Source organism: Musca domestica, unplaced genomic scaffold (genome assembly GCF_030504385.1).
Source record: "Musca domestica strain aabys unplaced genomic scaffold, Musca_domestica.polishedcontigs.V.1.1 7, whole genome shotgun sequence".
Taxonomy (NCBI): domain Eukaryota; kingdom Metazoa; phylum Arthropoda; class Insecta; order Diptera; family Muscidae; genus Musca; species Musca domestica.
Window position 1 is genome coordinate 19601804 of NW_026712383.1, and position 27653 is coordinate 19629456.

The window sequence follows — 27653 nt, forward strand, 5'->3', positions numbered from 1 at the left end:
AATGGCGTTTGACTTTGTTGCAGTTTTTTATCTCACCCTCTATGTGGTATATGGTATAAAAATTGAAAAAGAGGCATACGAGGAATTATGCTCTATAACCCGTTTTTACACTCTTCACTATAGTATGTAGGGCAGATTAACATTGTCATTCCGTTTATAACTCATCGAAATGATCACAAAATATGTATTTTGTTGGTCAATTCTAACTTGAGTTGACTCTGCCCTTACATCTGCTATAGTCACTTCAGAGCCCAAAGCAAACTAAGACTTTGCACTGTATTCTGTTTTCATGTCATAGTTGAATTTTGTCTTCATGTCCATATAGTTTCGATATTTCAAACTAAAGTCAATAAAATCAGGCAAAATTTTGAACGCAGTTGTCTGAAATATGATGTCTAACGTTATATCTCTGTCAGGCAATGTGTAGTTATATCACGTTTACCTTTTATCCCAAATATAATGACATTTTCAATATCCGGTATTTTGATGATATTAGCCTCATTTGTCAAAAGAATTGCCTAGAATTCAATATGTGAGGTAAATAATCGCTACTAATACCCCTAGGAGAAAATATCTACACTATCTTCTACCGTTTCCAAATAACTCCTATTAAAGATTTTCAATGGAATGGTATATAATTTGAAAATTGAAGCTCGTTATAATTTATCAATTCTTCTGGCAGAAAAATTGTTATATATATAGGTAGGCGTTTTTGTATATCCCCTAAATAACATCAGCTTCCGAAATCCAATTTGTAATGATTTTAAATCAGCGTTTCAATAGAATTATTTACAATGGACACGTAATAAAAATAATATAATCTCTATTTGACCATGCTGGTATTTTTATAATTTTTACCCCTTTTTTATACCCTCCACCTTGGAAAGGAGAGTATATTAACTTTGTCATTCCGTTTGTAACATCCTTAAATATTCGTCGTAGACCCCATAAAGTATATATATTCATAATTATCATAAAATTCTAAGTCGATTTAACGATGTCCGTCTGTTTGTTTGTCTGTTGAAATAACGATACAGCCCACATTATTTGACGTAGAGCGCCAAAATTTAGCAGAGCAATTTGTATTGTGTCTAGGATGGTTGGTATTGAAAATGCGATATATCGGTCCATGTTTTGGTATAGTCCCCATATAACGGTACCTCCCGATATTCGGTATTTTGATGATTTATGCCACATTTTTTCACTGATTTGTTTGAAAATTGGTATTTGTAGGTCATAACGGTGATGGTTTTTGCCACATTTTTTATTGATTTGTCTAAAATTTGGTATCATAATAGGTCCTAGTTCGTGTGGCGAAATATTGTATGTATAGGTCCACGTTTTTTTATACTCCCCAATATTCGGTATTTTGGTGATTTTTTACACATTTTTTCACGAAATTCTCTGAAAATTGGTAGTTGTAGAGTTCGTGTGGCGAGTCATTGAAATTATAGGTCCACGTTTTGGTATAGCCCCCATATAATGGTACCTCCTGATATTCGGTAATTTTTCACGGATTTGTCTGAAAATTGGTATTTCTAGGCATAATGGGTTCTAGCTCCTTTGGCGAAACATTGCATGTGTAGGTCCACGATTTGGTATAGCCCCCATATAACGACACCTCCCGATATTCGGCATTTTAATGGTTTTTGTCACATTTGTTCTAATGTTTCCTTTACCCTAAGGTGGAGGGTATTAAAGTTTGGCCCGGCCGAACTTAATGTTTTTTTACTTGTTTAGAGATTAAAAATTACAAATTCTTCCCAAATAAAAGATACACGCATTAAGTTTATGCTTCTTAGAAACAAAATACAATCACCGAATACTAAATCTCATCAAAATGGTCGTTTCCCTAATGTGCTGTTTGTAAAATCTGTTTTTATACCCTCCAAGTTTAAGTTTGTCATTCCGTCTGTAACACCTCGCAATATACATTTTAGACCACACAAAGTATATATATTCTTGAACATCATAAAATTCTATATCGACTTAGCAATGTCCGTCCGTCTGTGGAATTCACTCTAGCTTTCGAACGACATGAAGTAGGTTTATAAAATACTACTCAAATGTGTATTATGTCTGCAGGATTTTTGGCATTGAAAATGGACCATATAGGTCCATATAGCCCCCATATAACGGTACCTCCCGATTTTCGGTATTTTGATGATTTTAGCGACTTTATTCACCGGAATTGTTTCAAGTTTGGTATTTGAAGTTCGAAATTGATACTACAGCCTATGACAGAAAATTATCTGTGCAGGTCCACGTCTTAGTATAGTCCCCCATTTAACGGTACCTCCATATATGCGGTATTTTGATAATTTTAGCGACATTTTTTACCGGAATTGTTTCAAAATTGGTATTTCAAGTTCGTAATAGATACCACGGCTTAAGACAGAAAATGGGCCATGTAGGTCCACGTCTTCGTATAGCCCCATATAACCCCCCGACATTCGGTATTTTAATGAATTTAGCGACATTATTTGCCGGAATTATTATCTAATTTGAAGTTCGTAATGGATACTACAGCCTAAGCCAGAAATTGTCTGTGCAGGTGCACGTTTTATAACCCCCATGGTACCTCCCTATATTTTGATGATTTTAGCTACATTATAAACAGATTTTTTTTTCAAGTTTCGCATTTGAATATTGTAGCTTGTGACAAAAGTTGCCTGTGCAGGTCCACGTCGTCGTATAGGCTCTATTTACGGCTACATTTGGTATTTTAAAGATTTTAACAGAATTATTAACGGATTTTATTTTTTAAAAATTGCCAAACTCGTACCGAATGTTGGAGGGTATCCACATTTCGGCCCGACCGAACTTACAGCTTTTTTACTTGTTAGTATTGGTATCCCTTATAAATTATTATTTCAAGCACTAAATTCTTAATTGTACTCTCTTACATTCGTAATATTAAATGTATACATATTCACTTGTCTATTTGTCAATATAGCAAAAATGCAATTGCAACAAATTATTTTACTTCTAGACGTCTTAAATCCCTTTGCAATCCATATAAACAATTTACAAAAAGACACAAAAGTCAATCGATTTAAATTGAAAATGATACCCCACATAAAGTCCCTTAACTCAATTCTCAAAATCCAACATAACAACCACCAATTTAAAGCAAACCAGGGAATAGATACCACGCTTTAAAACAATATAAAATCTATATCAGCATACTTTATTAAAGTACCCCTGTCCCTCCACCCCTCTTGGTGGTTACACATTACAATTCCCTTTCAAAAATATGATATCACATATCCATCCATATCTGTATCATGATTTGATTGTGTGTTATCTCTAAAATCATTTGAATGTACGTGTCTGATTGCTCTGTCAACCAACGAACCTTATTATAAACGCAGCGTTCGGTACAACATGATTGAATAAGGGGATGTTTTGTATGTGAGGTGAGTGTGTGTGTGCGTTTGAGTTTGAAGTTGAAATAATGTAAGTGTATTCAAAATTTTCATTTCCACGAAGTAACATAATTATGGCCATGTGTTTTAGATGAAACCACCACCAACACCATTGCTTATGTTGGATGCCATTTCCATGTGACAATTTAAATTGTCCTTGACTAAGAGTAATGTACATTTTTTTGGAATATATTTATTTTTAGAGTATTTGCTATGTTGTTAGCAATGCTTTCCAGATTAAGAAACATTGTAACGTGGTCTATGCGCAATAATGGCGAATTGATTTTCTAAGGTCGATAAAAAAAACGAATTAAGGTTGACATATTTAATTTGCATATTATGTGGAATGGAATATGGGTGAGTTGTAGTGGGATATATGAAGTAGGCTTCACACATAATAGGCTGTCATAAATACTGAAACTTGTTTTGTTATTGTTTTACAGAAACTTTACTCAATTGAAAATTAACAAAAATAAACAGATGTATACCCTCATGTTCCCTCAATGTTCTTTTATTTATATATATTTCGACTTCTGCTTTGATTATTGAAATGTTTGACCTTCTATGGAGTAGGTTCCGAAGGAATGGGCCAATATTGTCCATTTCGTATGGGACGTAAATATATTTGATATAAATATTGCGACGCGCCATGTTTGGACTATATTGGTAACTTCCTTCACTTTATATGAGATATGTGGTAATTTTTAGAAACTGAGCATGAGGTACCGTATATAGTCGACCGAAGTATCACATTTGTATATCCTACACCATATAGTGGTAAGGGTATTATGTCTTTGTGCATTTGTTTGTAACAAGGAGAAGGAAGCGAAATAGACCCATAATAACTTTTGAGGATCTCCATAGAATCACTTTCTGAGTTGATTTATGTCTGTCCATGTATTCTTGTGAACAAAATGAAGGTCGCATTTATTATCCGATTGAGATGAAATTTTTCAAACAACATTTGTGGGGTCCAAGGACGTACCCAATATCTTTGTCCGATTTGCCTTTTTTTGTGCACCAAACGTGTAATATCAGCTCGAATAGTATGGAATTTTGCACATACAACCAAATTAGGCCTGAAAATCGAAATCGGTTCAGATATAGCAATAGCTCCCATATATATTGTTCATCCGATTTGTTATTTTTGTCCTCCACAGCCGTAATATGCACTCTGTAGCAACAATATTTGGGGAAATATATCAAATGAGCTCTAAAATGCATTTGCTTTATTTTATAGAGATCGGTTCAGATTTGGATATAGCTCCCATATACAACTTCGTCCGATTTACCTTTTATTGAGCATCAAACGTCTAATATTTGTCCAAATGGGATAAAATTTGGCACATGCGACGGAATTGAGTACAGAAAGTATTATGCCAAATTTGGTGAAAATCGGTTCAGATATAGCTATATCTCTTATATATATTGTTCATCCGATTTGTCGTATTTGTTACCCACAGCCGTAATATGCACTCCGTAACAACGATATTCAGGGAAATATATCAAATACAGCTCAGAAATATCTTTGCCAAAGTTTATCGACATCGGTTTAGATTCGGATATAGCTCCCATACATATCTTTTTCTGATTTCAAATTAATTTTGCACCAAATGGGCAATACAAGTCCGAATTTAAGAGATACAAATGCTTCGGCATATTTAGTCCTTTGAACTTTAAATTATAATTAAAATCATAATCATGTATGATTGAATTCTCCCATTAAAACTTTTAATTGTTATGTGGAGCTCTACTAAATTAGCAAAGTGGTGTAGGCAATCATAAAATCGGCCACGCCCGACTTTAGGACTTTCTTTAATAGTATAACATTTTATAAGAGTTATAATTAATCAACATTCTGAACCTTTGTGGGGAAGTTACTTGTGGAGTGGACCGATATTTTCTACTTTCGCACCTGACCCGGCGCTGATGCTAGTACTTGGACTTGCAAAGTTGGAGCAAAAATTGGATTATCCTTTCTCTTTGTGTGCAGTCTTTTTTTTTTTGTAAATTTCGACCGTTTGTGAGGGAGATACCAGAGGGAGTGGATGGATATTGCCCATATCCGAACTCGATTTAAGTTTTACAATAATATTACGATGTACCAAGTTTGCATCAAATCTGATACTCCCTTCGAGAGTTATCGTCCGCACCAGCCAGACAGACGTATGCACGGACAGACCCGCCTAGAGCGACTCCAAAAATCCTGAAACGGATCCAAAGAGATCCAGGGTCTAAAACCGTTATTTCGATGAGCTATATTTTGACCTCAAAATAGATAAAATAGTAGAAAATGTGGCTAAAACCACTAAAAATATCGAATATCGGGGGTACCGTTAATTCGGGCTTTGTAAAAACGTGAGCCGACATACACTGTTTTACATATTAGAATGAAACTTGAATTCTGATAAAAATATTACTTTGTAGCAAGCTACATCTATATCTCTACTCGAAATCTTTGAAAAATTTGAAGAGAAGCGGATATTGGTCCCCATTTATTGTTTTCCACAATAATGCGATATTTGTGGGAACGGGTCCAATATTGTCCATATTCATTGGCAATCAATGATATTATGCACTATTCTTAAAAAATCACTCTTGAAATAATTTTTTTCTGTAGTCCCCATATATTCGGAATTTTTGTTTTATCCCCAAATTTTAGCTAAGGCAAGTGTACTTTCACTTTTGGTTTTTATACCCTCCACAATTTTACCCTACCCCCATACTACTACCCCCATACTCGTTATTTTCATGATTTTTGCGACATTATTCACCGTAATTGTAACAAATTTCGTATTTAAAGTTCGTAATGGTTGAAAAATAATTTCAAATACAGATCCACGTCTTCGTATAGTCCCCATATAACGATTTTCATTTTTTTTGTTTTTTTTTTTTTTGAAAATTTTTAAGTTCCTTCCAAACGGTAGAGGGTATTAAAAGTTCGGCCCGGTTTATAGATACATTTACTCCTTTAAAAAATATTCAATACTAGCAAGTGTCTACATTGTCAGCGAAATGTCCACCTTTCAATTAATTAGATTTAAGAATTTGAGGATTCCTGAACCATCCCTTCACCCAATACGAAACTAAGAACCATTTAGTACTTTTCGCACAAATATAGGGCGCATTCCCAAACTACCGCCAAATCTCAAACACAGGTACCATAAGTAATCTAATTTTCAAATTACAGAATGGTAACTTTATCCCTTCAATTCCAGCCCTACTCCTTCACCAAACCAAACCATTTAGTGCCTTTCATACAAATAAAAGACCTAGCTACATATCTTCTCCCTAACAAAATTTAGTACTAATTGGTACTTTTCGTACATGTATAGTACACATTTCCAAAATCACCTCCATCTCAATTCCCGATACCTACAGACAACTCAATATCAAATTAGAGATTTCCTAGCTTATTCCTTCACCCAATACCAAATATGGTAGCATTTTGTACTTTTCATATAAATATAGAACGCATTTGCAAATCACCACCAAAGCTCAAACACAGATAACATTAGTAATTAAAATATCAAAATTCTGAATTGTAACTCTATACCTCTGCCCAAATTTAGTACCATTTAAAACATTTCGAACAATTAAGGTACACATTTCCAAAATCACATCCATATCTCAATTCCAGATACTAACAGACAATCCGAAATCAAATTTGAGGATTCCAGTCCTATCACTTCAACCAGTACCAAATACAGTGCCATTCAGAACTTTTCAAAAAATTATAGTACACATTCTTAAACCACCATGAACAGCGTCCGTGATACCAAATTTCAGAATACAAACACTATCGGTTCTCCCAATACCAAATTGTACCAAATATAGTACAATTTTGTACTTTTAGTGCACTTTAGAACTTTCTGAGCACAAAACCACTCTTATATCACAAACCTACAAACAACATTCCTGCGTTCACCCTAATCCAAAATGTTCCAAATTTAGTACAATTTTATACAGTTCGAACATTTGGTACACATTTCATATTTCAAACTTACTTTCCAACCTTGATCCTTATACCGAATTGCAAGTTTTTAGCTCTAACCGTTCACATAAAACCAAATACTATCATCTTCGAAGTTTAGCACCGCTTTAGAACATTTCGTAAAATTAAAGTTAGAATTTCCAAAAGCCCCTTATTCCAAATTTAGATAGTTTTAATGATAAACGATTTGACCAGTAGCGACAACTGGTCGCCAGCACTTACCTTATGTAGAGGTATGTTTTCAATTTTGTTACAATTTACATTACTTTTTTTATACCCTCAGCCATATGGCTAGAGAGGGTATATATCATTTGATACGGCCAAAAGGTGCCCCATTAAAATAACGGTTTAAAACCATGGGTTTCTTTGAACCAGATCCGTTTCAGGATTTTTGGAGTCGCTCTAGGAGTGTTAGTCCGTACGTCCTTTTGTCTGTCTGTCGGCCCGACAAAAGGTCAGAATTTTCAATACTTTATCTGTCATAAATTGCGAAACAAGTCAGAGATTCTATACAAGTTATTATATCTAAACATTTCTCTCAACCAGAAACCTGTGGTGAATATGGCATTTATGATTTCGAATAAAATTTGATATAAATGTTCGAATTTCTTGTAATTTTGCCTATACAAATATTTGTATCTGTATTAGATGAAGCATGAAAATGGAATACTTCGGTCGACTAAACCTTGTCTCACGCACATTTTAACATTTTCTAAAAATTATCACATATCTCATGTAAAACCTGGCACGTCGTAATATTAATGTTATATTTATTTAGGACCTTTACGAAACTTTCGTATAATAATCAAAACAAAAGTAAAACCAGTAACGAAAGTCCTAAAGTCGGTCGGGCCGACTATATGATACCCTACACCACTTTGCTAATTTAGTAGAGCTCCACATAACAATTAAAAGTTTTTATGGGAGCATTCAATCATACACGCTATGATTATAATTATAATTTAAAGTTCAAAGGACTATATATACCGATGCATTTGTATCTTTTAAATTCGGACTTGTATTGTCCATTTGGTGCAAAATTAATTTGAAATCAGAAAAAGATATATATGGGAGCTATATCCAAATCTGAACCGATCTCTATAAAATTTAGCAAGGGTATTTCTGAGCTGTATTCGATATATTTCCCTGAATATCGTTGTTACGGAGTGCGTATTACGGCTGTGGGTAGCAAATACAACAAATCGGATGAACAATATATATGGGAGCTATAGCCATATCTGAACCGATTTCGATCAAATTTAGCGTACTTATTTTCAGGCTTAATTTGGTTGTATGTGCAAAATTCCATACTATTCGGGCTGATATTACACGTTTGGTGCACACAAAAAGCAAATCGGACGAAGATATATATGGGAGCTATATCTAAATTTTGACCGATTATCTCCAATTTCAATAGGGTTCGTCCTTGGGCCAAAAAAATGTTATTTGCAAAATTTCATCAACTCTGAAAGTGATTCTATGGAGATCCTCAGAAGTAACTATGGGTCTATCTCGTTTCCATTTGCCTGTTTCAAACAAATGCACAAAAACATAATACTCAGACCACCTTGTGGTGTAGGGTATAAAAAGTCAAAATAGATTTAAATCATCAAAGATTGGCTGAGGATATACATCTGTCGGTAAAACGGACTGATATTCTTTAACTTGTTATACATATATTTTCTTGAGAAAAAAGTGGCCCATATACTAGTAATATATGATATTTTCAATATCTCTCGATTTCATCTTCTATAAAGTCACGTCAATATAAATCCATTTTATTACGGTGTGATCGAATTTACTTTTAATTCGTTATAAGAAATTTTAGTTCTGGTTTGAGGCTTAGAAATAGCTCTCATATAGCGGTATTGTGCCATCTATCTTAATACAAAATCTTAAAAAAGGGTCATTTCAAAATAAAGGTCACCGTTTTGAGATGATTTTTAGGTCTAATTAGCTAATTTGAATATACTCACGTTATCCCAACATTCTCTTCATAACCTACTTCATTGTCATTTGTTCTCATTTCGTTGTGTGACCTAATTTATTTTTTTCTTTTTCTTGTGTCATAATTTTTATTTATTTCAATTTAATTAAAAAACCTCTACTTAATTTCCAGTTTGTTATAAACCACATGTTTAAGGGTAAAGTCATTGTGTGTGAGAGCCCAGTACCTAACGCTCCCGTCTCCTGCTGTTGCCTTCACAAAAGAATATTTTTAAACATTTTCTGTTCCTTCCTTAAACTCGTGTCACCCTAATTACGTTTTTTTCCTCGTTTTCAAAGATCTGTTTTTGACTTACTGTTACACATGGCTTCTGGGTTGACAATATGACAAAAAAAAAAAAAAAGAAAAAAATTACGGACAACTTTTTTCTGCTTTGGCCGTACGCTTATTACACGAAAGGTAAATTTTTAATTCTTCATTTTCAACATTAAACATGCGAACACTTCCTCTGACAACCAGACGTAGGGATTAAATTAATAATTTATAACAACAGAACGACGAAGGTGCGAAGGGTTACCCTTTTCACAGAGCTGTCAGAAAGTAAAACAAAGGAAAGTTGAAGAAGTTGTTTGTGAGAGAGAGAGCATTAACAGAGTTGAAGCGTGAAAGGATATTTGCATAAATATTTTCTTTTGTGTGTGTGAGTGCGTGTGTGTTTGTAAGTTTTTTGTTGTGTTTCCTTCACTTTGCAAAAGGAAGTTGGCATAAATCGTTATGACTAATTAAATAATTGCTGAAATTCCATGTAGGAATTCAAAGAAATAATTAATAATGTAATAAGGTGTGTGTGATTGGAAGGAATGGATTTTTATAGGAATTTGTTTTTGGGGAGGGAATTTGTGGTAAGTAGGAAATTTCTTTTATGGAGAGGAGGGACATAAAGTGGTTAATGTTTTTTTTTTTTAACACTTTAAAAAATTTATTTCCTCACTCTTATGGGTGCCGAGGGTATTGATATATATGCGAATGAAATGCGCCTCATCGAAATTTGCTCTTTTGCGGTTTTGGACCCATGTTTCATTGGACGAAGCTCAATTCAGGATATGTGGAAGTGATATACCCATGTTATTTCTTTTATGCTCCTAACTATCTGGGTGGAAAGTGGTTGTGCAGACTTTTGAGGAGAGTATCTGATTTGCTCAAAATTTTGCAAATGGCAACAAATTTGTCAAACCTAAGTCGAACTTGAAAATAGGGCATTCGGGTCCCCCTCTCTTTTAGAAAATTTAAAATACTTTCACACTAACCACATTTCAGTATTTCTGTACACAATACATCTTGAGTGAAGAAGGTCCATATCAGTCCACTCCATCTGGTGTCACCCCCATGCCATTTCTTAGAAAGATACACAATTTGATTGGAACATTGTAAGTCAAAATATTTTTTCTCAGGCTAAGTTCACTATCAGAAAATTGACAAAATTGGGTTCTTTTCCTAGTACCTTCTCCAAAAAGGGATGTATATTTTAATACCCGCTGCTATATGGCTACGGAGGGTATATATCCTTTGAAACGGCCGGAACAAGCCTCATCGAAATAATGGTTTTAGACCATGGGTCTCTTTGGAGCATATCCTTTAAAATTCGGAACATCTAAATATTTTTAATAGTCCAAGATCAGGTGTGGAGATGGATTATATCCTTCTTGAATCTCCCCCAAAAAGCGGTCAAAAATTTGAATAACTAATATACTCATTAAAAGCGAAATAAGCTTCCGATTCTCTTCAAATTCCACACAGCCGAATACTTTTGCTAACGTAAGGCCTGATGTGAAGATAGGATATATCGGCCCACTCCGCCAAGTGCCTCCCTGACAAGGGGTCTACATTTTGAATTATTAGAACTCTTATAAAATTTAAAATAAGAGTCCGGTTGTCTTATAATTCACACATTTCAATATTTTTACTTACACAAGGGATCAACTTTTTCCTATGCCATTCTATCTTCACAGCAGATGTTGGTGCTTATTTCGGATTTTATTATCATTTTGGTTATCCAAAACAATGAACCTTTTTCTAGTAACTTCTCCAAAAAAGGATGTATATTTTTATACCCGCAGCTATATGGCTTTGGAGGGTATATATCATTTGAAACGGCCGGAATAAGCCTCATCGAAATAATGGTTTTAGACCATGGGTCTCTTTGGAGCATATCCTTTAAAATTCGGAACATCTAAATATTTTTAATAGTCCAAGATCAGGTGTGGAGATGGATTATATCCTTCTTGAATCTCCCCCAAAAAGCGGTCAAAAATTTGAATAACTAATATGCTCATTAAAAGCGAAATAAGCTTCCGATTCTCTTCAAATTCCACACGGCCGAATACTTTTGCTAACGTAAGGCCTGATGTGAAGATAGGATATATCGGCCCACTCCGCCAAGTGCCTCCCTGACAAGGGGTCTACATTTTGAATTATTAGAACTCTTATAAAATTTGAAATAAGAGTCCGGTTGTCTAATAATTCACACATTCCAATATTTTTACTTACACAAGGGATCAACTTTTTCCTATGCCATTCTATATTCACAGCAGATGTTGATGCTTATTTCGGATTTTATTATCATTTTGGTTATCCAAAACAATGAACCTTTGTGGGAAGGTACCAGAAGGCATAGTTCGATCTCTACCATCTTCCTAAAAGACCTTGTGTTCATGGGAATACTGACATATACTAAGTCTGAATGGAATCGGATGTTACAGGGTGAGATAAAAAAAAAAACTGTAACAAAGTCAAAGGCCATAATTTTTATTTATTTTTTTTTTTTTTAATTTTATTGAATAAAGGAAAAAATGTCGGAAATAACATAAAATTTAAGAATAAGTTTAGATTTGGTCACCATTGGCACGAATCATGGCCTTCAAACGGTCAATGAAACAGTCACACGCTGCCCGAATGTTGCTCTGGCCCATTTCCGGCGAAGCGCTTGTTTTAGGTGATCGGCACTTTGGTATTTTTTAGTGCCAACCTTGTTTTCCAAAACACTCCAGACACAATAGTCCAACGGATTGGTATCCGGAGATTCTGGTGCCTATGGTGCGCTGGAAAGGAAGCGAGGAACCTCATGTTGTAACCATTTTTGGGAGGCGCGTGCTGAGTGCGATGGTGCTGAGTCCTGTTGGAATGTTCAAGGTCTGCGCCCAAAATTTCTGTGTACCTAAGGCTTTAATACACCCTCCAAAATATTCGGCATTTATTCTGATGACACAGTCGATTAATACTAGCGGAGAGCAACCATCGGCTGTAATGGCGGCCCACACCATCATCACGACCGGCGCTTGAGGTGGCCAACCTCAAGGCTGACCATTTGGTCAAACTGCTGGACAACGAATGTTTCTCATCGGAGACGGAGAAACCCCAATTCGGCAGTTCACCACTTTCGGCCAAGCGAAGCAACGAGCGATGGTACGAGACACAAAAAAAAAAAAAAAAAAAAAAAAAAAAAAAAATATATATATATATATATATATATATATATATATATATATTCGCATTTAAATGATGGAGTGCTCTAACGATAGCCACTTTTGGTTTTCCAATCAAATATAAAGAAATCACACTATCACGCTCAAATTCCATCACGAATAACTTTTTTTCTGGAAAATTCTCAACATAATGCTTTTGTACGCTTGTAAATAATATAATGAGCTGTCACTGGAATAATTTTAAAGCTGTTGGGCGAGTGGCTTAGAAATGACAGCAGTCTGACATTGGTTGCAGTTTTTTCATTTCACGCTGTATATATAGGTCAACGTTTTTATGATTTGTTGACCGAAATTATATATTAAATTTAAGTTTCGTAATGAAAGAAGCCTGAGACTGTGAAGGACCACCTCATCGTATATAACAGATGATTTTAGCCGCATTGTTCTCCGGAATTGTTTCCTCAACTCTTTACTAAAGCTGACGGGACAAGGTGTCATCTCCCACCATTTCCATCATACGGGTTAAAACCAGATTGGAGACTGACAACGTCGTCGAATTTAGTATGGTATAACTTTGCCCTTTATTTTTTATAACCTCCACCATAAATAGTATGGAGGGTATATTAAGTTCGTCATTCCGTTTGTAACTCATCGAAATAATCATTTTAGACCCAACAAAGTATATATATTCTTGATCAGCGTAAAATTCTAAAACGATGTAGCCCTGTCTGTCCGTCTGTCCGTCCGTCTGTCTGTCCGTCTGTTGTAATCACGCTACAGTCTAAACAAATTAAGATAGGAAGCTAAAATTTTGCACAGATCTCTCTTTTGTCTGCAGGCAGGTCAAGTTCGAAGATGGGCTATATCGGTCCACGATATCGTATAGTACCCATATAACGGTACCCCCACGGTATTCGGTATTTTGATGATTTTACCCACATTTTTCAACGGAATTGTCTGAAAATTCACACAGGTAGTTCCTTGTGAATACTTTACCCCCTGAGAGAGAATTGTCTATATATCGTATATCCCCCATATAACGGCACCCCCGATATTTGGTATTTTGATAACTTTACCCAAATTTTTCAACAGAATTGTCTGAAAATCCACACAAGAAGTTCCTTGTGGGTACTTTATACCTCGGCAGAGAATTATCTATATAGGTCCACGATATCGTATAGGCCCCATATAATGGTACCCCCTGTATTCGGTATTTTGACGATTTTATCCACATTTTTCAATGGAAGTGTCTGAAATTCCACAAAAGGAGTCCCTTGTGAGTATTCTACCCTCTGAAAAAGAATTGTCTATATTGGTCCACGATATCGTATATCCCCCATATAAATGTACCCCCGATATTCGGTATTTTGATAACTTTACCCACATTTTTCAACGGAATTGTCTGAAAATCCACACAAGGAGTTCCTTGTAAATACTTTACACCCAGGCATAGATTTGTCTTAATAGGTCCGCAATATCATATATACCCCCATATATCGGCACCTTCCTATATTAGATATTGTAAAGATTTAAAATAACATTTAATGGATTTTTTTGAAAATTTTCTAATTCATTCCAAATGGTGGAGGGTATTCAAAGTTCGGCCCGGCCGAACTTACTGCTTTTTTACTTGTTATTATTATTGTTATTATTATTATTGTTATTATTATTATTATTATTATTATTATTATTATTATTATTATTATTATTATTATTATTATTATTATTATTATTATTATTATTATTATTATTATTATTATTATTATTATTATTATTATTATTATTATTATTATTATTATTATTATTATTATTATTATTATTATTATTATTATTATTATTATTATTATTATTATTATTATTATTATTATTATTATTATTATTATTATTATTATTATTATTATTATTATTATTATTGTTCTTGTTCTTGTTCTTGTTACTATTGTTATTATTTAATCTAGAACCTTGAAATTTGGCGCAAAGGCTTATATTATATGCAGTCTGGTATTGGCATTGAAAATGGGCATATGACTGTACCTCCCGATTTTCCAACTAAATTAGATGAAACTTGGCAATTGGGGTTCTCGGAAAGTCAGTTCTCTCTTTGCAAAACATATTTGATCAAGTCCACCTCTTTATATGGCCCCTATATTGAAAATGGACTATATAGATCAATATTTAGTTATAGCCCCCATGCAACTTTAACTAGATATTTTTATGATTTAACGACATTGTCGACCGGAATTGTTTTAAATTTCGTAATAAAACTTCGTAATGGGTACTACAGCTTGTGACACAAGACTGTGACTCAAAATATTCGGTATTTTGAATATTTTAGCGGCATTGCTCACCGCAATTGTTTCAAATTTCGTATTTGCAGATCATAACGGATACTTCAGTCTGTGCCAAAGAATTGTCTATACAGGTCCACATGTTCATAAAGCCCCCATATAATTAATTAAAATAGATTGATATTTTATTTCTACATATTCGCTCTTTTTATTATTTCATTTTAATTTGAAAAAAATATTCGTGGAGGTTATAAAAAGTTCTGCCCGGCCGAACTTAAGGCCCATTTTACTTGTTCATACTAATTTAGGCAAATTTTGGTAATTTGAATTCCTAGAAAGATAAAACCATATTTGTGAAAAATTATGAATATAGACTCACTTTTAGGCTTAACCCCCATATGAAGGTATCCCCCTCTTTTCAGTTTTTTGCGGGATCTTGGCCACATTTTTCAATTAATTTGGCCTTTATTTGGCATCTTAGTTTCTAAGTGGGTAGAAAACTTAGTCGCAGCAAATTTTCAATGTAGGTCATTGTTTCGGAATAAAGCCCATATAAAGGCATGACACATAACCCTTAGGTCAGTAACAAATGTCAAAGCTCTATTTTACATTTTGCCAAGTAAAGAGAACAGTATATGAGGCCCTTTGTGCATAGTAAGGGCCATATATAGAGAGACCTAGTATAGCGTAGGAACCCAAAACACTTTTGGGATTTTGATCTACTAACCGTATACTATCACCCTCACTTAGAATTTCTCAATTCCCAGAATGCCTCTTGCACAATTTGGCTATAGGGGTCCATGTTTTAGCCCCCATATAATAATACCTGCCTATATTCCGTATTTCGATGATTTCAAACTTTACACTAGAATCACTAAGCTGGCGATAGTCCATCGTCTTACTAAAGCTGCCGGGGCAAGGCGTCATCTGCCACCATTTCCATCCCCCGGTTTGGAACCAGGTTGGAGATTGAAAACTTCTTCGAGTTTGGTATGGTATGATGTAGTTCTTAAATTTTATTATTTTTATTCTTCCTGGAGTTCATTGCTGGCGAGTTGTCCCTATCAATTTTTTAAACCACAGCATGGGCTATTTTAAGATTAATGTTCTTTCAAGAGATTTTATGGGTTATTTAACGCTTATCTTTTCTGATCCTTAGAACTCAGACAACAATCCCCCAATATTCGGAAGGTGAACTACCATCTCATTCCAAAGGCTTGAATCATGGATTTTTAATGACAATTCGCTTTTGTGCCTAAATCATGAATTCGTTGTTGTTGTTTTTTTTTTGTTTTTGTATTAATCTTACTTATTCATAGAATAATTAATAATCAAAAAAGATCTCTCTCACTTAGAGTTATTATCTAATTACCCTCTTTGTCTTAAAGAATTTTGTCATTTTATTCATTTCAAAAACAGTTTGCTCCCGTCTTCCAGGAAATCTTCTCAAACGACATTCTAATTAAATTTCAACACAAATGGAGCAATCGAAGACGACGACGACGACGATGATGAGTGCGGAATGAACGTTTAACCCACAACACTTAAATATGTATATTCTTTGCAAATTGTTTTAATTTTTCATCGAAATTTCGTTTTGTTGTCACATATCACGAGGGGATAGCTTAATTCGGGTTTATTTCCCTCAGTAATTACTTCTGTGAATTTTTTTCTTCATTCTTTGCCTAATTATGATTAATGTTTTTGGGGTAAGACGTCGTCGCCGGTCTTTTGCCTTTTCTCCGATTTTGTAACTCATTTTGTGTTTTTTTTTTTTCCGGAGAATTTTCTCAAATTCCTTTTAAAAATATACAAAATAAGAAAGATGAATTAAAATGGAGGATTAAAACGGTAATAGATTTCTTCGTAATTCAATTGCTGTCTCAAGATGTTGCATAATCCTCGTTACAGAATAGAAACCTTTTCTTTATACTTTCTTCTCAATTTTTTTTTCTGCTTTGATAAAGAGTATAAATGGAACCTGAATACAAAATTGAAACTGTCAACATCATGTTATCCCGCTGAAATATTCAGAGAAATGAATGAATGTTGAATGGCAAAGTGTGTGTGCACGCGTATGTGTTTGTGTGGGTATTTTTTTGTGGTAATGACCCAGAAACGGTTTTTGTAATACCCTTGAGTATTTTTTTTCTGTGCAGAGCTATTTTTTGTTGTTGTCGTTTTTTTTTGTTATTGCTGATATCAGTACTATATGCGTATATAAATTTAGCGAACTGACATAATGTCACACCCTACGGGTTGGAAATTAGTACATTGGTAAGTACATAACTTTAGAACGGAGTTCTTAAGAAGAATTCTTATGGAGTATCTAAGATGCCATCGTATACAGGGTGAGATGAAAAAAGTGCAACGAATTTCAAACCGCTGTCATTTCTAAGCCACTCGTCCGACACAGTTCGAAACTTATTCCAGTGACACCTCATTATATTATTTGCAAGCTTACAAAAGCATTTTGGTGAGAATTTTCCAAAAAAAAAAAGTTATTCGTGATGGAATTCAAGGGTGATAGTGTGATTTCTTTATATTTTGCTGGAGAACCACAACTGGCTTTCGTTAGAGCACTCCAGCATTTAAATGTGAATAAATCTTTTGTGTCTCGTACCATCTCTCGTTTCCGTGATATTGGTAGTGTAGCCCGACGTCAAGGAAGTGGACGGAAGAAAACAGCAACATCAGCAGAAATGGTTCGAAAAGTAAAGAATCAACTTGATCGGAACCCGCGACTCAGTGGCCGCAAAAAGACTCGTGAGCTGAACATATCGCAATATTCCATTCAGCAAATATTGAAAAATGAGCTCGGGGTAAATCCATTGAAATTCCAAAAAGTGCAAGAACTTACAACGCAACAGAAAGAAAATAGACCCAAAAAAGCTAAAGAGTTGCTTCGCTTGCCCGAAAGTGGTGAACTGTCGAATTTGGGTTTCTCCGGTGAGAAATCGTTCGTTGTCCAGCAGTTTATAAACAAACAAAATTATCGTGTTTACTTGCCAAAAGGAATCACCTTCGGTTGGTCACCAGAACTCAAGCGCCAGCCATGGTGATGGTGTGGGCCGCCATAACAGCCGATGGTCGCTTTCCGCTCGTATTAATCAACCGTGGCATCAGAATAAATGCCGAATATGATCGCGAAAATATTCTGGAGGGTGTATTAAGGCCGTGGGCACTCAAACATTTTGGACGCAGACCTTGGACATTCCAACAGGACTCAGCACCATCGCACTCAGCACGCGCCACCCAAGAATGGTTACAAAATGAGGTTCCTCGCTTCATTTCCAGCGCACAATGGCCACCAAAATCTCTGGATACCAATCCGTTGGACTATTGCCAAAGTTGACCAATTTGTACAAGTCTAAACTTATTCTAAAATTTGATGCTACTTCTGTCATTTTTTGCTTTCATTCAATAAAATTAAAAAAAAACAAGTAAGCAAAGGCTAAAGTCGAGCGGGGCCGACCGTTGAATACCCTACAACACTATAATAAACGATACAGATACTCGATAGAATTCCACAAGATATTGTGACAAATAATAAAAGAAAACCACCAGGTTTCGTTCTCTAATTTTCGAATAATAGCAACATAAACTAATTTGCTCATTTCCAATTCATTGGTAGATGTTGCACGTAAATGGTCTTCCTAGATCTGGAACCAATATTTCCCAAAGACCTATACTCTCTCAGAAGTGGCAAAAGATTAACATTTATTATTGGTTTTTGACTGAAACGCATCTATATGAGATACAGACATTTGACTATATTCTTCAACAAAATCAGCGTTAACGAAATAGTCAGAAGTGCATCTTTCCTGTATTTGTGAATTCTCCAAAAAGTCACTGGAATGGACATAGGGCGATAATTACGACCTGCTGACAATTTTGCAGTTTTTTGGTCCATTTCAACCCCTAAATATATGGCGATCATCTCCAAAAAGAGTAGGCTTCTATTCTGATCCTCATCTTATCCCCATGCAAAATTTCGTAAGGATCGGGCCATAAATGCGATCTCTATATGATATCCTGATATCCTAACAACTTAGTTTTGTTAGCTGTAGAAATATTACAAAATGTTTAATTCAAAATGAAAATATGCCAAAAATATGACAAAATTGAAAAAATATGAGAAAATTTTACAAAATCAATATTTTCATCTTTAGAGAGATATTTTTATGCGATTTTATAGACGTTTTTTTCTTTCCTGCCAAGAGGCCAATCTGAATTAATGAGAACTGTCGAAATCAGTTCAGCCGTTCTCGTCATATAAGAGATCTTTCAAGCATATCTTCTTTGATACACATATATGTCGCACATATTTTGCCATATATCCGATTTGTTGGATGTTAACATCAATGTAAAGATCAGATCAAAGATCATCAATGTGATTTCGCCAGGATTTAAAATATTCGCGGTTTAATGAAAAATGTTGAATTTTTTCAACACAAAATATATGGTCTATTTTACCCGCTAAATATTATCCGATGACCACCCAAATTGGTAGGCTTCTTCCCCGCCCTAAACTCTAGCTACATGCGAATTTCCGCGTCGATTGATCTATAATTGCGACCTGTATAGCTACTGCAAAATCCGACATTTTTTCAGTATTTGGTCCATTTCAACCCCTAAACATTTGGCGATCATCTCTAAAAGAAATAGGGTTCTATTCTGACCCTATCCCCACCTCCATTCTAAATTTCGTGAAGATCGGGCCATAATTGCGACCTGTAGAGTGATTACAAATTAACATGGACAGACGGACAGACGGACGGACGGACATACATAGCTAGATCGACTCAGCTCGGCGAGCTAAGAAGATCCATATATACTTTCCTATATGGGAAACCAATATTTCGAGGTGTTACATAAATTCTGGCCCAATCAAACTTATAATACCCCCAACACATAGTGTTGTAGGGTATAACAAGTAAAACAGCTGTAAGTTCGGCAGGGCCGAACTTTGAATACCCTCCAAATTTGGCAATTTTCAAAAAAATAAAATCCGGTAAAAATTCTGTTAAAATCATAAAATACCGAATGTAGCCATATATTAGGGTCTATAAGACGTTGTGGACCTGCATGGGCAACTTTTGTCATGAGCTATTGCAATATTCAAATGCGAAACTTGAAAAAAATCTTTTTATAATTTAGCTAAAATCAGCAGAATACCGAATATAGGGGTTATAAAACGTGAACCTGCATAGACAATATTCTGGCATAGGCTGTAGTATCCATTACGAACTTCAAATACCAAATTTGAAACAATTCCTGTAAATAACGTCACTAAAATCATCAAAATGCCGAATAACGGGAGGTACCGTTATATGGGGCTATACGAAGACGTGGATCTACAAGACCCATTTTCAATACCAAAAGTCCTGCATACATAATACTCATTTGAGTAAATTTTTATCTACTTACTTCATTTCGTTCGGAAGCTAGAGTGTTTTCCACAGACGGATAGGCGGACAGACGGACTGACATTGCTAAATCGACACAAAATTTTATGCTGATCAAGAATATATATATACTTTGTGGGGTCTAAAATGTATATTTCGAGGTGTTACAAACGGAATAACAAACTTAATATACCCTCCATACTATGGTTGAGGGTATAAAAAATGTAAAAGTTATGGCGTTTGACTTTGTTGCAGTTTTTTATCTCACCCTGTATTCTTGATCAGCATAAGATTTTATGTCGATTTCCAAACGAAATTATAATATTTCGTTGAGATGCCTTTGAGGTCCGAATGTTTGAATGTTTGGTATTGGAAATGAGGTCCATGTAAAGGTCCAAGTTTTGATATAGTCCCCATGAAAACAGTATTTCCAGATATTTGGCATTTGACATTTTTTGCAGGAATTGTTTCGATTTTGGTATTTGGATTTCGTAATGGGTACTACCTCTTATGACAGAAAATTGCTTACAATGGTCCATAGTTTCGCATATACCCTATGCAATGGTACTTCTCTGTGTTCGGTATTTTTAGACGATTTTAGCCTCAATTTTCACCAAAAAAATTTCAAACTCAGAATTTCGCAGTGAATACATATCCCTATGACAGGAAATTCCACGTATCCACGTATTTGAATAGCCCCCATATAAAGGTACCTCCAAATATTTTGAGGATTTTAGCTACATTATTCAATAAAATTATCTCAAACTTAGTGGTTGGAGTTCGTACCAGCACCAACTTCTCTGCCATATCGTTGGCTGTAAAGGTCCACATTTTCGTATAACCCCATTCAAATGCCAGACTTGCTATTCATCGTTGGACTTTTTTTAATTTGCAAGTCCTTCCAAATATTGGAGGGTATTAAAAGTTCGTATTTCGCCATTTTGCGTGACGGAGGAGTAAAACTTCTGGTAAATCTTCTAATTCAAAATTGGGCACACTACACTCAGCCACTGTTACAAACATAAGTTGTAGTTTAACAATGGGTATACGATTCGGAAAACGCTTCATATTTTTTTTTAAACTTAAGTATTGTAGACGATCGTGCTCAATCTTTGCTTTAGATATTCATTGTTTATAAGGACTGGAAAAACTAATTATTTTTAGCTTACTGGTAGTGAAGAGGGTATGTCATGTTCATTAGTTGGTGATCATCATGGCTAGTAATGCTGAACATACCCATACCAAGTTTTCGCTGTCAAGTAACATCTTGGAACAAAAAATGTACTCAAAAGAAAATTTCAAATCCGTAATTAATCGGCAATAATTTTACAGCTTTTTTGATCGAGTTTTCCACACTATGTCCAAGCGAAATCACTCTATAAATGAAAAGAAGCCCACCAATTACGTTTACTATTGTAACATAAATAGGTTGCTGTAAGATTTTCCCATTGTGTTTCAGACCTCTGAATGACTAACAAATTGTGGCCTTAGTTCGCTCGGATTGATATTTTCTACCATAGTGAAGGGTTTCTACGGTTCGACCACACTGAAGTGAAAAAATATCCCATTCCATTACTCATACTTTTTGTGAAGGGCATTCCGGTGGTCATCGCATACGGTCAACCTCGTTTAATGCTATATGCGTAAATATTCACATGTTTCTATCAAACATTCAAAAAGATAGAAATACATATAAACACACACACTCACACGCATTTTGTTGCCATTACTGCTGTTGCTGCTGGTGATGCTGTTGCCACCACTGCTGCTGCTGATGTTGTTATTACCGTTGTTATTGCATACATAAATATAAATTCTGAATTTTTGATGATGTTGCAAAGGGGTTGTGAATTTTTATTATGGGGCGTTACACATCTAAATGGGGTGTATGTGGTTTTCTTACTCAATTCGGGTTCAGTTCAGTTCAGTGTTTGCGATGCGTACCGCAACCACTACAACCCCTGCCACCATACACAAAAAATAACTGTATGTTTGTGTAGAGTATAGCTGAACAATGAAAAAACATATTTTGTGTTTACTTTTTCCTTGGGATGTCTTCTGCTGCTGCTGCTTCTACTTCTTTGGTTATTTTTACTGCAACAATAAAATTTTAGCGTCAATACTTAAAAATAAAAAGAGAGAAGAGTAGAACTGATAAACATTTGAGTTATATGTAAATAAGTATATGCATTATGTTTTATATATGTATATGTATGTTTAAAAATACTTTCGTTTATATAAATATATGCCAGACTTGTTACGAAATATCTATATAAATTTTAGAATTTTGAGGGACATACTGTGTTTTCGACGCGAAATTGAGACATGATTCAGAAACACGAAAATAATTTAAGATACACATTTCACTTGTTCAGAGACTCACAATGAAATTTGGTCTGGAATATATATACATATATATTTTTTTTGGCAATTTCCCTAAAAAGTTAATAATAAAGAAACATTTTGACTGGATTGAAAAAATATTAAAATAATTTTAAACAAGTTATAAAGTATCAGTCGGTTTTGGCGATAGATATATACCCTCAGCCAATGCTCGATCATTTAAATATATGTTGACTTCTCTTATGATTATTCAAACGCTTGACTCTATGGAGTAAGTTCCGAAGGAATGGACCAGTATTGTCTATTTCATATCGCACCCAAATAAATATGATAAACAAATTTTTGTAACGTGCCGGATTTGGACTATATCGACTACTTCCTTCACTTTATATGAAATATGTTATGATTTTTAGAAAATGTTTAAAAGTGCGTGGGATACCAGATATAGTGGACCGAATTATTCCATTTTCATACCCTACGCTACATAGTGGTAAAGGTATTATGTCTTTGTGCATTTGTTTGTACCATGGTGAAGGAAGCGATATACACCCAATGTTACTTTTGAGGATTTTCATAGAATCATTTCCTGAGTCGATTTATGCATGTCAGCATGTCAACATGTCCGCCCGTCGGTCTGTCCATGTATTTTTGTGAACAAAATGCAGGTTGCATTTATTATCCGATTGAGATGAAATTTTCCAAACAATATTTGTTAGGCCCAAGAACGAACCCTACTGAAATTGGTTAGAATCGATTCAAATTTAGATATGGCTTCCATACATCTTCAATGGATTTCGGGTTAATTGTGCACCCAATGGCAAATATCAGTCAAATAACCTGAATTTTTACACATCCGACGGAATTCAGTCTAGAAGTAAGTACATCAAATTTGAAAATCGGTTCAGATAAAGCTATTGCTCCAATGTATATGTTTCCTCCGATTTGGTGTTAAAGTCCCTTACATATGTAACATGCACCCCTCAACAATAATATTTGACACGAACATCAGATACAGCTCGAAAATACCTCTGCCAACTTTTATCGAGAACAGGTTAGGTTTTTGTATACCTTCGCTATAAATCTTCATTGTACAGTTATTGTCCACCATATATGTAATATCAGCCCAAATTGGATAGATTTTTTCATTTTCAACCGAATTTTTGTCATTTGGTAGAACTCGGTCTGGGATACATATTGCTTAAGTAGACATTTTTTAAAGGTTTTATTTAGCTCGCCCCTTTTGTTTTATTCTTTATTCTTGGGTCAAATTTAGTAATTCAAATTTCACCATCTTCCTGACAACCTGAAATCTAAAATTTTGTATACACTTTGGATTTTGGTGACAATACAATTATGTTCATTCATTATCATTATAAATCCAAGGTGGCGGCCGCTACAAAATGGCGGATAACGTAGGTTTTATCAATCCCATCAATATGGGTATCAAATGAAAGGGCTCAACAAGCAAAATACAATATACTATAAAAATTTAAATCCAAAATGGCGGCCGCTACCAAATGGCTGATAACAATTTTTTATCAATTTCACCAATATGGGTATAAAATGAAAGGGCATGACAAGAAGAATACATTATACTATACAAGTTCAATATTTAAGATGGCGCAGCCACTAAATGGCGTATAATAATAAGATTTAAATTTATAAATTGCATCTTTCATTCTGGTATCTGATTAATCCAGCCTGATTCCACCCCTCAAGTCAAGATTTTGTATCGTGTTAAGGAATGTGTGGCGTTAGGGTGGCTAAAATTGTCAACCGTTTAAATGTCCATTACTCGTGGGAACAAAATGGTACAAAAATATAAAATATGAATTAAACAGAATGCGAAAGAAAAACTAAAAACTAGAAAATAAAAATTCTCAATTCTCCACAATATATGGATATTGATATTGCAATTGAAGTGCCCCTCGGTTTTAGTTTAGTCAAGTCAAGTATGCATGTCCGTCCGTCCGTCCGTCCGTCCGTCCGTCCGTCTGTCCATGTATTTTTGTAAACAAAATACAGCTCGCATTTATTGCCCGATCCAAATGAAATTTTGCAAGGATCTTTTGTTTGACCCAAGGACGAACCCTATTGAAATTGGAGATAATCGGTCAAAATTTAGATATAGCTCCCATATATATCTTCGTCCGATTTGACTTTTATTGTGCACCAAACGTGTAATATCAGCCCGAATTATATGGAATTTTGCATATACACCCAAATTAGGCCTGAAAATATGTATGCCAAATTTGATCGAAATCGGTTCAGATATAGCTATAGCTCCCATATATATTGTTCATCCGATTTGTTATTTTTGCCTACCGCCGCCGTAATATGCACTATGAAACAACAATATTTGGGGAAATATATCAAATACAGCTCAGAAATACATTTGCTAAATTTTATCGAGATCGGTTCAGATTTGGATATAGCTCCCATATATAACTTCGTCCGATTTACCTTTTATTGTGCACCAAACGTCTAATATTTGTCCAAATATGATGGAATTCGGCACTTAGGACCGAATTTAGTCTAGAAGCTAGTATGTCAAATTTGGTGAAGATCGGTTCAGATATAGCTATAGCTTCCATATATATTATTCATCCGATTTGTTATATTTGTTACCCACAGCCGTAATAAGCACTCCGTAACAACGATATTCAGGGAAATATATCAAACACAGCTCAGAAATATCTTTGCCAAATTTTATCGAGATCGGATCCGATTTGGATATAGCTCCCATATATATCTTTATCCGATTTCAAATTAATTGTGCACCAAATGGGCAATACAATTCCGAATTTAAAAGATACAAATGCTTCGGCATATTTAGTCCTTTGAACTTTAAATTATAATTATAATCATAGCGTATATGATTGAGTTCTCCCATAAAAACTTTTAATTGTTATCTGGAGCTCTACTTAATTAGCAAAGTGGTGTAGGGTATCATAAAGTCGGCCCGCCCGACTTTAAGACTTTCTTTACTGGTTTTAATATAATTCTTATCGAAGTCATATCATGCACTCACTATAAAGCAATGTTATTTGGTACTAGAGGCACAAACGCCACCGGAAATCGATACAGAATTGGATATAGTTCCCATGTTGTGACTACTCTAATGCCATGATACACATTTAAATAAGGTTTTTGTGTTTTTTAAGGGAGCTCTTCTAAATACGTATAGTGGTGTAGGGAATCAAATAGTCGGCACCGCCAGATTTTTACCTTAACTTAATTGTTACACTTCATCCAATGTAGATAAAAATCGATCTTTTTTATACAATTCTATAAGAAATCATAAATTCCGATAAATTCCATATTCGTATCAGGTTTCTGGTTGAGAGATAAAGGTATTAAAAATTGTGACCCTTTGTGGGTGAGGTGTTTATCTTCACAACAAATCTTGTGTTAGCAAAAATGTTTGTATGTGTGAAATCTGAAGAGAGTTGGATGCTTATTTCACTTTTTTGGACTATTTGTTCTTCAAAATCTTGAACACTATGTGGGGGAGATACCAGAGAAATTCGTATAATTTTTACCATCCTTATAGAAGATCTTGTGTTGATGGACATTTTTAGATGTATCAAGTCTGAATTGAATCGGATGTTAATTTCGCGTTTAATGAGCTTCATGGCAATTCAAAATGCTGACCCTTTTTGGGGAAGGTACCAGAGGGAGTGGTCCGATACATCCAATCTTCACATTAGATCTTGTGTTAGTAGAAATAATGGGATATGTGAAATATAAAGATAAGCAGATGCTTTCTTCGGATTGTATGATCGTTTTGGTTATTCAAAATTTGGACCCTTTGTGGGGGAGTTACAAGCAGGAATGATCCGATGTCTACCATCTTCATAATAGATCATGTGTTCACGTATTGATATGTGCCAAGTCTGAATGGAATCGGATGTTAGTTTCGCGTTTAATGAGCTTCATGGCTATTCGACGCGTTTTGACTTCTAGCATTGCCGAAGACCCTGCACTGAAAATCATCGGATTACAAGGAAACTTAATCTTTAATTTCCAAAAAAAAAAAAAAAAAAATAATAATAATTTGAAGAGGGATGAACTGACCCCTTCTATTTCAATAACTTTAGCAAGTAAAAAAGTAGCTAATTTCGACCAGGCCGAACTTTTTATACCCTCCACCAATCGGAAGCAAATTTTTAACCAGTAAAGAAAGTCTTAAAGTCGGGCGGGGCCGACTTTATGATACCCTACACCACTTTGCTAATTTAGTTGAGCTGCGCATAACAATTAAAAGTTTTTATGGGAGAATTCAATCATACACGCTATGATTATTATTATAATTTAAAGTTCAAAGAACTAAATATGCCGAAGCATTTGTATCTTTTAAATTCTGAGTTGTATTGCCCATTTGGTGCACAATTAATCTGAAATCGGATAAAAATACATATGGGAGCTATATCCAAATCGAAACCGATCTCGATAAAATTTGGCAAAGATATTTCTGAGCTCTATTTGATATATTTCCCTGAATATCGTTGTTACGGAGTGCATATTATGGCTGTGGGTAACAAATATGACAAATCGGATGAACAGTATATATGGGAGCTATAGCTATATCTGAACCGATTTCGATGAAATTTGGCATACTTATTTTGAGGTCCAATCTGATCGTACACGCGAAATTCCATACTATTCGGTCTGATATTACACGTTTGGTGCACAATAAAAGGCAAATCGGACGAAGATATATATGGGAGCTATGTATAAATTTTAACCGATTATCTCCAAT